General features: G+C 41.8%; 1 protein-coding gene across 1 annotated transcript in view; it reads left to right on the top strand.

Moving 5' to 3' along the window:
• Window positions 1-5,955: 5,955 nt before the first annotated feature.
• cd276 (CD276 molecule) overlaps window positions 5,956-13,598 on the top strand; it is a 215,089-nt gene continuing 207,446 nt past the window's right edge. The window contains exon 1 of the mRNA XM_071894334.2: window positions 5,956-5,965. The gene's annotated coding sequence lies outside the window, so the exon portion shown is untranslated. The remainder of the gene's footprint in view (window positions 5,966-13,598) is intronic.

Here is a 13,598-nt window from a genome sequence, read left to right as displayed (position 1 = left end):
TTGCCTTCCATCAGTGAAATACTCAAGTGCAACCCCAGATTCAGACTGAATACATGAAAAGACACTGGGGGGGATTTTAGCTTAGATCCTTTTGCTTTCTGATAATTTTCTCCTCACCAGCTGGTCACATGGGTTGTTAAGGTTACGCTCACATTGTTATCTGTTACAGATAACTGATCTTATATGTGTAAAATTGTCATTAGTAATGTAATTTACTGAATAACTCATCAGTAACTTAATCTGTTTGCTTTCACTTGTTTTTGTATTACTTCCAAAACCCATTCAGTATGAAATTAAACAGACAATTTATTCCAATTTACAGCCACTATTGCGAGTGGTCCTGTGTAGCCCAAGGGAGTCATGGCACTAACTATATCAGAGTAAAGAATTTGATTCCCAATGGTTTCACCCCTCCTAAAAATTATGTAGTTATGTTAAATTAAGGCCCTTTGGATAAAGGCATCCAATTTTACATTTACATAACATTTTATGCATTCAGCTGCCGTTCTTTTCCAGAGCAACTTACAAGCATTACTGTAGAATCAAGCTTCAATTCCTAAATCACCAGTATTACAAACATCCAATAGCAAGTGCAATGGTGAGAATCATGGTTTCATAAGAGTAGGTGCAACAAAATATTCTTTTGACGCTAGAATGATCATGTAAGATTGATAAGTGCCAGAGGAGTGCTGGGAAAAGACTATATATTATGACTAGTGTTATCAAACACTATTTCAAGATGTGTAAGATGATGTTTGTCCATTATCTTACAGTCAAAAGGGTTTCCTCACACTTCATACATGTAATCCAGCAATAAATTATATTATATATTATACCATTATACAGTATAATCTGATTACTATGTTAGTAACTATAAGACATTGCAGTTTTTTTTTTTTATTCCTATTCATTTAATCCCAATAAATGTAATGGTCAGTATCCCAAAGATAAAGCTTTGAATGCTGCAGCAGCGGGGGCAAAACCAGATGCTTTTACAGACAGCAGGTGCTTCCTGATATTAATAGACAGCATGCCCTGATATAGTGGTCTGTGAGCCTTGTTAGAGCAAATTGAGAACACAGGCACAAAGCTGCAGTAATGGCGTCTGGCTTTGAAAGACAGGGCAGACTCGAGGGTTGAAGCACCAATCCCACTGTGACTCTGAATGACCTGATGCTGCAGCAGAGCATCTGGAGAGCAATAAGGCAGGTGTCATCTCCACCCAAACAGACGCTGTTACAATAAAGCCATAAAACCCTCCGGTGTCTATGGAACGGAGCTCACATGTTGCTGCTGTTGGATCGAAACCTTGCATCTCCAACTTTTCAGGAATGTAGGAAAACAGCCGTCTTTTTAGGTTGACTGCCGTTTATTTTTTTTTAATTCTGTTATGGGTTTTGAATGGGCCATAGGGTCATGAAACGTGCTCAACCTATAAAAGACCACATAAACCTTCAATTGAAGTGAAAACATAAAAGTCAAAGAAGTTGGAGTTATGAGGTTTTCCCGCAACAGCAGGGATATAAACCGAAAACCAGCAAATTACTCCTGACACATGAAATAAAAATGGGTAAGCAAGAGGAAGGAGCCAGTGGATGAAGAAGGTGGGATATTTCCTGATTTTCTGTTGGTGGTGAATGGCAATGCGGGGTATTATAATTTTTCAGGGGAGAGCACTCCGAATGGCTACTGAATAAAATATGGTGTATGTGGAGCTCTATGTTTATCTTTAGAATATTTCAGGTGGAGGTTTTGCTGGATAGATGCAGGGTGCCTTCGGGGGTGGGGGTCTCTTCATGCATCAATCGACACTGTAAACTCAATTTGTGCAGTGCGATGGGTTGCATATCATTGGACCGTTTGGGTCATATTGAAAATTCACCTGACCATAATTCACTTATTTGTCCTCGAAGGGCACGTGAGACGACGTGCGTGCTCGCTAAACAGTGCTCGCCATCTTTGTGACCTAAGGAAAGCCTCAGTGTTTTTTTTTTTTTTTGGGGGGGGTTGTCCTTGGCAGGGAATGTCTCAATGCACATCAGCAGTGGCAGATTTACCTTCAAGGGCTTGGAAATAAATTCCAAGGGAATGTAGGGCAGATGCCTGAGATAAAACACAGAATTTTAAATGAATCATAAAACCTGTTGAACACACACACACACACGCACACACACAGAAAGAGATGATACAAGGAGAAGAGAGGAATGAAAAACAGGATGAAAAGAGTGATCGAACTGCAGTGTTTCTTCTTCTTCTGTATTCATTCAGCAGTTGTGTGGCACTATAGTTGGAGCACTACCACCACCACTGCTAGAGAAAATGGGATATTAAAATAACAGCATGCAACACTGCTGTCACACAAAACCCTGTAATTCCAATTTTGGTGTTTTCCTTGTTTTTGATATTGTGCAGTGAGTAAGTTCCATGACTGTAGGGCAGTGAAATCCAGTCAAAACACACTCATGTTGTGAAATACATGAATATCAGTACACAATTTACCATTTTTCCTTAAATCCTGAAAAGCTGACTTTTTGGAGGTTCAAGGCTTTTGTCCAGCAGCAGCAATGGTTTATAATGAAGTTTATAATGATGATGATTTGTTCCAGAGAAAACGGTAAGCTTATTATGACCAGTAATAAAAGGGAAGGCTACACAATTTATTATTACATTACTCTACTTCCACTTTGGAAGGGAAGCTGGTCTCATTTCATTATGAGTAACCCGATCATTTTAGGGGAGCGTAATTGCTTGCAGCATCATTGAGAGACTGACCTTCACAGGGATTTTTTTGTTTTTTTTTCATGTTGCTTTTAAAAAATTCACTTCAAATGTATTCACAGTTTGCCTTTCAGGATGCAGCGACGTCACAATCAAGAGGCAGAATGCATACATTACACTAAAAGGCCAGCCTCCAAATCCAATTCTCCCTGGCTTGAAGTATATGTAAATATTAATGACGGGTCCATCTGCATTTCGTTCCGAGCCTTCATAGCTCTTTCCATTCTGATCCGTTAACTCTTTCAGCAAGGACATTGGCACACCCGCCCCAGAATAAATGTTCTACTTATATGCTTTGAGAAAGGTCTTTAAACCAGAGTGCAGACTGATGCAATATATATATATATATATATATATATACAGTACCTCCTTACTCTTTTTTTTATTAGTTTATGGTTCATGGTCACTTTTGTAAGGTTGTGGGTGTTACTACTGCTATCTGTGATGCAGAGGTGAAGGGTTCATTTCCAAAATGCTGTACATCCACGTTGAAAGAAAGTCATTCCCTGAATTTCATCATTCAACATCTTTAAAATCCAGTATGTTTTCATTTTGTGCTGCCAATCACTAGGTGTCTCTTTTTATAAATGGCGGATATGTCATTTTGAATTAAAAGAGATCATATTCACCCACACCCACAGTTGCCCTTGGCTAATGCCTTACTTGGTCTTTTTGTTCATCTTCTAGGGAGGTCTTGTTCACCTTGGGTGTTGCCTGCTTGTCCTCCCTGTGCTGAGAGATAGCCAGAGGTTCACTTCACCATGAGGATATGCCTCCCTGCGCAGGCTGATACTTCAGACCAAGCTAAATGGATTTCCATTAGAGGGGCTATGACTCATTCCAGATGCTTACTCAATACCGTGTGGGCACTGTAGCAGAAAGTCTCCCTGCAGACAGAACAAAAGGAACAAAACCAAGCATCCTTGTATGAGATGGCGATCTGCGTAAGTTAGTGTCCAGCGTTGCATAATCACCTAGCACCCATAATCACAGTAAAGAACGTCCTCAAGGGTATTATGATTTTTATGCAGTGGTTACCAAAGCATGTGCGCTGTCGGAAAAGTTCTCTCCAAAGAAGTATGCATGCAAAAGTTAAACAAAAAAACAATAACAGGAGAAAACAAGAAAGATCGCTAACTTGCTCCCTAGTTACCACAAGTTGGCAAAGCAACCCATAAAGCACAGCTAGCTGAGCTTAATGGGAATTCACCCGGTTGGAACGCATCTCTGAGCCGTCAGATTGCTTGGCTGAAACTAGCCGTCGTATAAACATCTGTTTGTGTGGGAGAGCTTAGGGCCGAGAGTGAGTGTTATGTTCCTATACCACTACATAACTCCTCAGCGCCATGTCTGGACTCAGGCTAGACCTGCATTGGACAATCAATAGGAAAAGCAATGATCTCAGTGAAATGGACAATCCATCTTACTGTGATCCCTAATGCAGCACCGAACTACAGAGCAGAGATGGAACTGAATTATTGTCTGAGCATCGATTTTAAACTGTCTGAAGAAACAGCACTCTCTTCTCTCATTAGAAACTCTGTGGGATCTTAATGAAAGCAGCTAATTTGCAAGAGATAAGCAGACACAAAAACCTTTTGTAATGCGTTTTAAACTAGAATTGGTGTCCATCTTTTAAAGGCAATCTATGTAAGATTTTCACTTTAATCTAGCCTTCAATTTCTCAGTATCAAAAGGTATGGAGGGATGAATTTCTAATCCGTTCATTCCCCATTTGGCGTGTTGTTGTCCCCTGTATGCAGCTCAATGTATTTTTTACGGGCCATAAAAAAGCTCCTTCCCTATAGTTGGAGCCACACAAATTGCCTTTAGAGCAAGTTTAAAAACAAGAGTAAAAACTGGTGTTGCTATTGAAAAAAGGAGGAACCAGAGACAAACCAAAGGAATGAAAAATGGTGCCGAGTTGGTCGTTTTTCTCCTTGACAGATAAACGTGATTTATGTTAACTAACGCTTATTATTTGAAAACTAGTCTAGCCCTACTAATCAGATCCAATACCTCATTTCCATTACTCATAACCAGAACATACAGACCTGTGTAGGGCTGAGCCTGATAAAGGCAACGCTCAATTGGTTTGTTGTGTTTCCATTATATACTGTACAGAGCTAACTGGGCTAATGATTGTTTCTATGCTGCGCAGCTGTAGTGGCAGGATGCTACAAACGTTATAAGCTGTTCTTCTGTTATGCTAATCGTGGCTAAGTTTAGCCGACCAATTCTCTGAGAAATGATGAATCAAGGACTTACATTTGTTTTATGTTGGCTATTCTGTAAATATATGTACAGAGCAGAGTTACCTAACACAGCGCATAGGGGAGATATATCATTATCGCCCTTCAGCTATCATAGGTAACTCAACTATTTATGATGATCATCTGGTCTTTTGGCAAAAGCCTTGCTAACGCACATCAATAATTGATCAACATGATCTGTTTTGATGTGCCGTAGCAACATTATTAATCTTGATGGGAATAATGGCTGACAAGCCCTGGAGTGAAATCCAAGCTGATCCCCAGCCATTACTGTGTCTCACTTTTAGCTGTGTTGCACTTTGCACTGTGTTTCTGGTAACATTATGATAGAAGTCATGCCACATGGTCAGGAGTTATTTCTGCAGGTCTTTTCATAAATATATTACTCCTAACTGACTTGTGTTGTTAGAAGATATCACTTGTCAATCAGTGTTGAACTGTTTGAGAACTGATTGTTTCGCTCGGTGAGAGGGTTTGTATGCAGCGCTGTTTGGAAGAAGTGGGGGGTGGAGGGAGGTTTTATCTTTATTTTGATTTAGATTTATCATTCATCTTTGCACCTGCAGGGCGTACTATTTTACATAAATCTTCCATTGTATATCTTTAATGTTAACAATTCCTATATTTTGTTCTCCTTCTGTCTTTTTTTAAATAATTTGTATATTTGGATTTCATAAATTGAAGGACACTCGGATTGTGGATTAAAGATACAAACTGACTACTACATTTTGGGAATGACTTTCTCAGCCCATCATCATCTCAAAACACAGGTCTGTTTTACTCTGTTTGTTTAGACAGAAAATAGAGTGAAAAAAATTCTTATAAACCAATAAGTTGGGCGACTGTGTTTGAACAGTGGGGGGCGCCATACTGCAGTCACCTATTTTGTGTCCATGTCTGGGCCGGAGTGTAGAGTGTCTGCCTGTGACGGATGGTGGCCCTTCACTTAACGAAGCACGCAGCATCTGGACAATGGCTTCCCTTGATGGCTCCATCAGGTGGAGATGCTGGAGGAAGTGGGGAGGAGGAGGGGAAGGAGAGGTGAAGAAAGGGGAGGTTTGAAGGAGGGATGGAGGGGTGGAGAAAAGGGAGGTCAGAAGGAGGGGATGATGGACCTCCTGGGGCCCGGCTAAAATGCTCCCCTCATCCTAATCTCCTGCTCTATTTTGAGAAGCAGAAGGAGGGATGTCTCAGGCGTATGGGAGCCGCTGGTGACGGATGATCAGACAAGAGGGCACTCACAGAGCTGATGAATGGGATTTCTAGATTGGCTAAATGGCCTCAGTGACACCACCAGAGAGAAGACAGGAGGGAAAAGAAAAGACAAAGGATTCTCCATTACTGGGGAACAATTGCATTAGCAGGATGGGCTTTTTGCCATCAAGTAATATTTGAGTTGCTTTTGGCACAAAAGTACAGTGCTTCTGCAGAGCTAATGCTGGTGTTAATCATGCAGTTGAGCATGAACATAAACAATCTGGATTACCAGGAAGGCAGTAACACAGATTTATGACAGTTGTCAAAAGCTGAGGTGGAAATTAACTAAGTACAACTACTCCAGTTTCTGTACTTGAGTATATTTTTTGTGTACCATTTTGTGTGTACCACCAACATTTTTTCAGTGTAGGAGTCTATGATTTGGCTTCTACTTGAGCATTTATTTACCCATTGAGTAGGTATTTACCCATACCTGTATTTTTACACATATGAGTAGAGATAGCAATTCAAGGTAGGTCTTTTACAATAAAACACAGCCATTCTTGACTTCTATTACTGATACTAATCAAACAATATGTTTAAATAAACAGTGTTTTTTCCACCTCAGTAGAATAAGAAGTTACCGTGTCGGTACAGACTCTGTGTCCAGAAAACCAGTGAAAAGCAAACAAAACAAAACAAAACAATTTGTTTCCTCCCCACAGAGCTGAGATTCCTGTTGAGAATGGATCATTGTCTGGCTGTGTGAGAGCCACAAGGTAAGAGCCTCTATAAGAGAGATAAGGCTGTACACCCTCAGCAGTGATAAGTATCTTATCAGCCTGTCGTCTGCCTCCTGAACTCTCAGAGGATACCTGTTGTATTACAGAATGTAAGACAGCCTCTGCTACCTGCAGATAAAAGACTGCTCTGTTTTTGTGCCATCACACTGCAGACTGGTTGGAAAAAGTAAAAAAACACCACTTTGACGGTGTATCAATTAACTCAACAATCATTTCTCACAAACAGAAAGTGGGCCAAGCTGAAAGTTTATGCAGTGCCATTTGTTGTTGTACTGTTATATAACAGTTTTTTCTCCCTCTTCTATTTTTCTACAATGGTATATTTTCGGCGGCTGCTAATGCAATCGGCCCCCACCGCAGAGACACCGACATACATTACATTGTGTTCCCTGTCGCCAATTACATGGAGAATCTCCAGGCTGTTTCACTTGAGTGTGAAATATATTGGCATTACATTGCTTTTGCAACAACCTGGCAGAGGCACTTCATTTTCACATACATATGAATTATGCCCCCTAAACAGACGTCCTCCGGAGCCTCCGGGCCAGATAGGAGATGAGGCCGGGCCAACTTCACACAGCCGAGCCTCATCAATCTCCCGGTTCATTCGGTTCACAAAGGGGGTCCTCTTTCACTGGTGAATGCAGTCGATAGACCACCGCTACCCGGACGAGAGCAATTCCATTAAGAGGGCCCTCCACCTTGAGCCTCACAAAGGGGGCTTATCAGAGGCCGGCAGTGAGGGCAGTGTTGCAGCCATCCATCCTCAACTGTGAGAGGGGGAATGAACACTGCAGGCAATCTCTCCCCCATCTTTCTTTTCCCCTTTCTTCTCCTCAGGATCACCAGCATCACCACTACAACCTCTGCTCCACCTCCCTGACACAGCTATCGGCCTGAAGTATGGATGATGTGAGGATATGCGGCTGGGTTTTCTACATGCATCTTAGACCTACTGTATAGGATAATCATTGTCTTACCTCTAGCACATAGATGTATACAACCAACAGATATATAGATATGTAGCTGTATAGACAGACAGGCAGATAGATAGATAGATAGATAGATAGATAGATAGATAGATAGATAATCATAGTGCTAATGCAGTTAACATCAGAATTAACCCTGAGTTATATATTATTTCTCAGAAATAAAAAAAAATGACCCAAAACAAACAAATTGGGATCACATATTTTGTGTGCGTCACATGGAGCCAGGAACATCTTCATGTCAAGGTTAAGGTTTATGAATAACCACAATGCCATGGATTTCCATCAACCTAAGATTGGATTTGCCAGACCTTTCTATAAACCAGACACCACACACACACACACACACACACACACACACACACACACATACACTTCAGATGATGAAGATTGAGATTTTGTTCTCAGAAGATAAAAGGTCTATAGGCCATAGAATAAAAAGCAATACCAACTTGCGTGCATGCACACAGATGTGATGAATGAACAATTACCCAGCATTGTCATGTCATGCCTCATGGCAAGAGGGTGTTTAGGGAATAGATATAGATTATTCTGCTCTTTATAATGTGCCATTTTCACACCTTGACATCTCACTCTCACTCTGTATGCATGACTGGCAGCCTTGAACAGACCTTTAGAGAGCAACAGAGTAGCAGTCATACAACAGCATGTGAGCCCTGTCACGTCCTTGAATCAGTTTTCAAGTCACCAACATGACACTTTTTCAAATCACTGGGCTGCACAATTTATATATCCCTCATGTTATGGCAAGGATGTCAAAAGAATAAACAGGCACAGCCTTTTTCTCTGTTGTAGCTGTCCTGAAGAAATGGGGCATAGGTCCTGAAATGATGAAGAGAAAATGAAAAAAGAAAAAGGCGATATGATATATATCGATATGCAAAAATATTAACATTTGACCAATCAGGATGAGGCTGAGATGCTCATGCACTTACTTTCTTTGGACCAGTCATCATGTTCAGTACTCTACTTATTTGTTGTGCTGCAGATTTTCCCCGAAGAACACTTGCAAGTTTCGTGAAGTTATGAGAAGCATGGGAAAATGATTTATTTTGTGAACTGCTATCCAAAGTTATGAAAAATCATAGCGATATTATAATAGTTGGTCTCTCCAGCTGTTTAAATAGCACTTTCATCTGCAGGTGGTGCCCACAACAAAGCTTGCATGTGTCATATTGTCGACACCTCAGCAGAATCATGGCACGCACTGCATGGCTTATTTTGCAACGCCATCCAAAGTTAGGCCAAGTTGCGTTGGTAATTGGTCCTCTTCCCTGTTGTTTTATATCTGTTACAGGAGATGCCAAGACAAAATGAGAGCCATATGTTACCGGGTCCAAGTGTTAAAACACCAGGTTTCAGAATATTAACATCCCTAACAAGCCATTGTTTCCATAACAACTGAGGCAGCTAATGCCAGTGGGAAGCTCTTGACAATGGGAAACAGCAGATTGGGAAGGTTACGAGGGAAACACTTGTATACATAAATATTTAAAAGCTGTTACCATGCTACCATATATTAATTACTTAATCGGCATTGTTTCAGTCTCCACTACCACTCTGGATCTTAATCTAACTCACCAACTTGTTTCACCACCAACCCTCCCCTGCTTCATATAAATGGGACGGTCCTGCACTCACCTTGCACTGATTTATCTGTATGAGTTACATCCTGCTGAAGGGAGTGGAGACGAGATGTTTGATGGATGGGGTATAAACCCCAATGATGTATAATTCATCCCATATTTAATGATCCATTTTCAGTGATTTGTATAATTAGCTGAGCGCTGGCAAGGATCTCACTTCATCTGTCTTCAGGTTCAGCCTTGTGGGAGCGCAGGTGTTTGGGAGTGAGAGCTACGAGAACTCACCCATGGGTGGACAAAAATCTGTCGCAGCTATAGCCTAACGGTAAAGAAGGGGCTTGTGCCTGGAAGGTCACAGGTAATCCCCAGACCGGCTGGGAAAATGTGGGAACATGTGGGTGAATGAGCAATGTCCTCCCTATTGTCCTGCTATTGAGCAAGGCACTGAACACAGATTGTGGTGGTGTGAATATGGCTCAGGCGGTGCTGAAAAAGAGCACACCTTTGGATAAGGTTATATTAGGTGCTCTCATAGAGATGGGCGCCATGGTAGCCTAATGGTGGTTCCTGGCAAAAGCTATTAAGTCCATGTATTAAACTACATCTTTGGGGGGCATCAGGGTAGCCTAGCAGTTAGAGAAACTGTCCTTCCATTGGAGGACCAATCCCCTGTGCTGACAAGCATCTGCCCTGCTGAAGTGTCCATGAACAAGACACTGAATCCTTAGGCAAAAAGAGACTTTCCCTGCAAGGATCAATAAAGTATCATATGGCTATTATTACTGGAATTCATAACTCAAATTGCCTTTGATCATGTTATCTGTCATCCGTGGGGGAAACCACTAGACAGCTAACAGAAATGCATAACAGAAAGTTGTGCTGAAATCCATCAAGTGGTACATGTGGACTTTAAAAAACATCAACCCTGCCAGACCCAAACTGTTGCCCTCTGGGATCTCTATCTGAATCTTTCATTTTGTTGTGAGTCAGTGTCCAAACCGTCTTGATTAATGCACAGATGTTTGCTTATCCGTGCCGGGGGGTGTCTGTAGGCTGTCTGCTGCTCTTTTCCCTGCATGTCTGCGGTCTTTGAGGACCCTCCCCATGCTGTGGAGAGCAGGGTGACGGTGAGCGAGCTGCAGTCCTGCGTGTGCCATGCCTCCCCTCTGCCACCCCGGCCTCTCCGTCAGTGGCAGAAAGGAAAGGAGGAGAGTCGCTCTAATTATCCGCCACTCCCCGCAGGTTATGTTAATGACCGCTTCCGGCTTAAGTAGGCTATCTATATGCAAAGTCTCTTCTAATGGATTTCTTCATTATTTATTGTTAATGTATTAATGTGTCGCGATGATGAGGACAGAGGGCTATTGACACCACACCGTATTGCCTCGTGCCGAATGAGACACAGAGAGGTGGCTTGACAGTTTTAGCAGAGGAAAGGGCGGACTACAAGGCGGAGCTAAAGGCTCTGTGTTTATGTCAAGTTTATTTTTCAATTCAAATATTTAATCAGCATTTATTTAATCAGCATATTTTAGGTGTATTCAGTTATGTTCATAACTATGTGCTTGGCTTATATGGAAAACCCATTGTAGCTCAACATACAGGTATATTTTACTCACACATTTTACATGTCACATTCTGTCTGTTCTTGAATTAAAGGATCCAGCAACACATTTTAAAGTGGAAAATATATTTAAAACACTAAATCACAGTGTGAGCAAAGCTGACGATGGGGCACCAGTCTTTCAACAGAGGGTGTCATACTGGAATCACAAGTTTTACCAGGAAGTCCCATTGAGAACCAGTTTCTCTTTTACGAGGGGCACTTGTTGAAACAATAAATTTAAAACATGAAATAAAAATAGAAGTGACATAGTGTAGTATGGTAACATTTTCACTGCCTGAAACAAGAACAGCTTTCAGTGACAATGCCCATTCATTTCCTTTTAAAATCAGCCAATGACAAGAGTGCCTCAAGTTTAAGAGCGTTCTGCAGCTCATGCCAGGACCATGGACCAAAATAAGACAAACTCTTCTTGGCACCTTCTGTACGAACATTTGGTATCTTACAATAAAGCCATCAAATTGATCTCAGATTGTGCCTTGTGTGTGTCAATAGAAATTTAGAATTAATATAATGTACATAGGCAATTTGCAAGGATGGCATTATAAATAAAAAGCATGGTATAGTGATTCACGTTTGGACAAAGTAGATGGAGAGGCGAAGTGCATTGAAAAATGATGTTGCAATACATTTTAAAGAGCAAGAACAAAAATAGAGGCCAGCAGTATTTACACTAAAATCAATCAGTATACAAATGGGTTGGGGGTTGATGAGGGAAAGAAAAACTGTAAAGGTGAGTTTTGAGTCTGGATATGAAAATTGGGGACAGTTTCTATTTCAGACCAACAGTGTTTCATCAGGATAATTTTATTCCTTATAGACCACTATGTTGTCCAGATTGAATTTGGCCCAATTACCAGTCTCCATTTAAACTGACGGATATATTGGCAGCCTTGATTGTCTCAGAAAGTTGGTTGTGTATCATGATTTAAAAGGTGCACCTCATCAAGAAAGACGACTTCTGAAGACTACAAGAGAGAAGACTACACACACATCACCTTTGCATCTTTTACTGTTTCGGTCAAATTAACTTTCTCTCAAGTCAAACACCAAAGGACCTTTGTCTTGAGAAATGTCTTTTGACCAAAACATCAATCAAATAATTAAAAAGTCACAGCCGATGTCTGTGTGTACAGGAACCCTCTACCATCATATGGATTTTGAACTTTGGTGTTTGAGTCCCTGCACCATAAAGGAATATGCAGTTGTGTGCCTGTTATTCGTCTCTCTTGACCCCAGTTACACCTCTCATTTGGAAAATACCCAGATACCCCAGAAACTACTTTGATTTCGAAGTCTCTCAGCGTCTCTCAGAAGGGCCACTGCTCTGACTCCACCAGCCAAGTCCATCCTCTTCCCGTCTTCCAGTACCGTCCAAGTCTTATCCTGTCTTTCACCTTGAGTTTGCCCTCTGAGGTCCGTCCATTCCCCCTGAAACAGGAGCTGGATTGCGGTGAGCCGAGCCCCACTGAGTCTCTGCTCTCAGCGGCTTTGTCCTCCCTCTAAGGGAGAACTTGATCCACTGGCCACGCACTCTGTAACCCGCCATGAGCCGCTTAGGCCATCAGTGGATGGACGTGTGTGTAGGAGAATGTGTGTGTTTGTGTGTGTGTATGCTTGTGGGTATGTGTACAAGGAGGCCTAGGAGACACACACACACACAGAGAAATGAATGCAGGCGTGTTAGGCAAGCACTATTCTATTTCTAGATGACACTGATCAGTCATGCTTAACAATTCCTCCACCTTTCCCCTCTTTCCGTGCTTTACTATATTGCTGCTGGGGTATATAAAATTGTATTTCTTTAAAAAGTCAATTTTTCAGAAATTTAGGAAAGCGAACTTCTTCTCAGATTGCCCGCCATGCATTGGTGAAATTCTATTACGGGTTTTGAATGGTTTTCATGGGCCCTGGGGTCCCGAAGCACATTCAGCCATATGAGGCACCATGTCATCCTTCCATTCAAGTAAAATCATGGAGGATTTTTCACCGCAGCAACGACATGCAGGAGGGGCGGCGATTGGTGATACACTTATCTCGCTCCAGGTTCGATTACAGCCTTAATGTTTCCTCTCTCCATTAAGTGTATTTGATTTCCAGCTGTGGGGGTAGCGGGCAGAGATGCGACGGCAGCGTGAAGGCCAAGGGGGCAGCTCTTGCAGGCATCAGTTCCGCTGACACGCCTGGGAGGGGAGAAAAAGTGGCAACGCTTATACAATTAGAGCGGAGACTCTGTCAGACCGCATTTTTGAGAGAGGTTTCAGGCGCAGCCCTCGGAGAGTATTATTAATTCACTGCCCTGGCCCGGTCTGTGAAGATAGGAGGAT

This window comes from Centroberyx gerrardi, chromosome 1 (assembly GCF_048128805.1).
Source record: "Centroberyx gerrardi isolate f3 chromosome 1, fCenGer3.hap1.cur.20231027, whole genome shotgun sequence".
Classification (NCBI taxonomy): domain Eukaryota; kingdom Metazoa; phylum Chordata; class Actinopteri; order Beryciformes; family Berycidae; genus Centroberyx; species Centroberyx gerrardi.
Note: the sequence above shows the minus strand (reverse complement) of the source record. Positions and strands in the feature narration are given on the sequence as shown.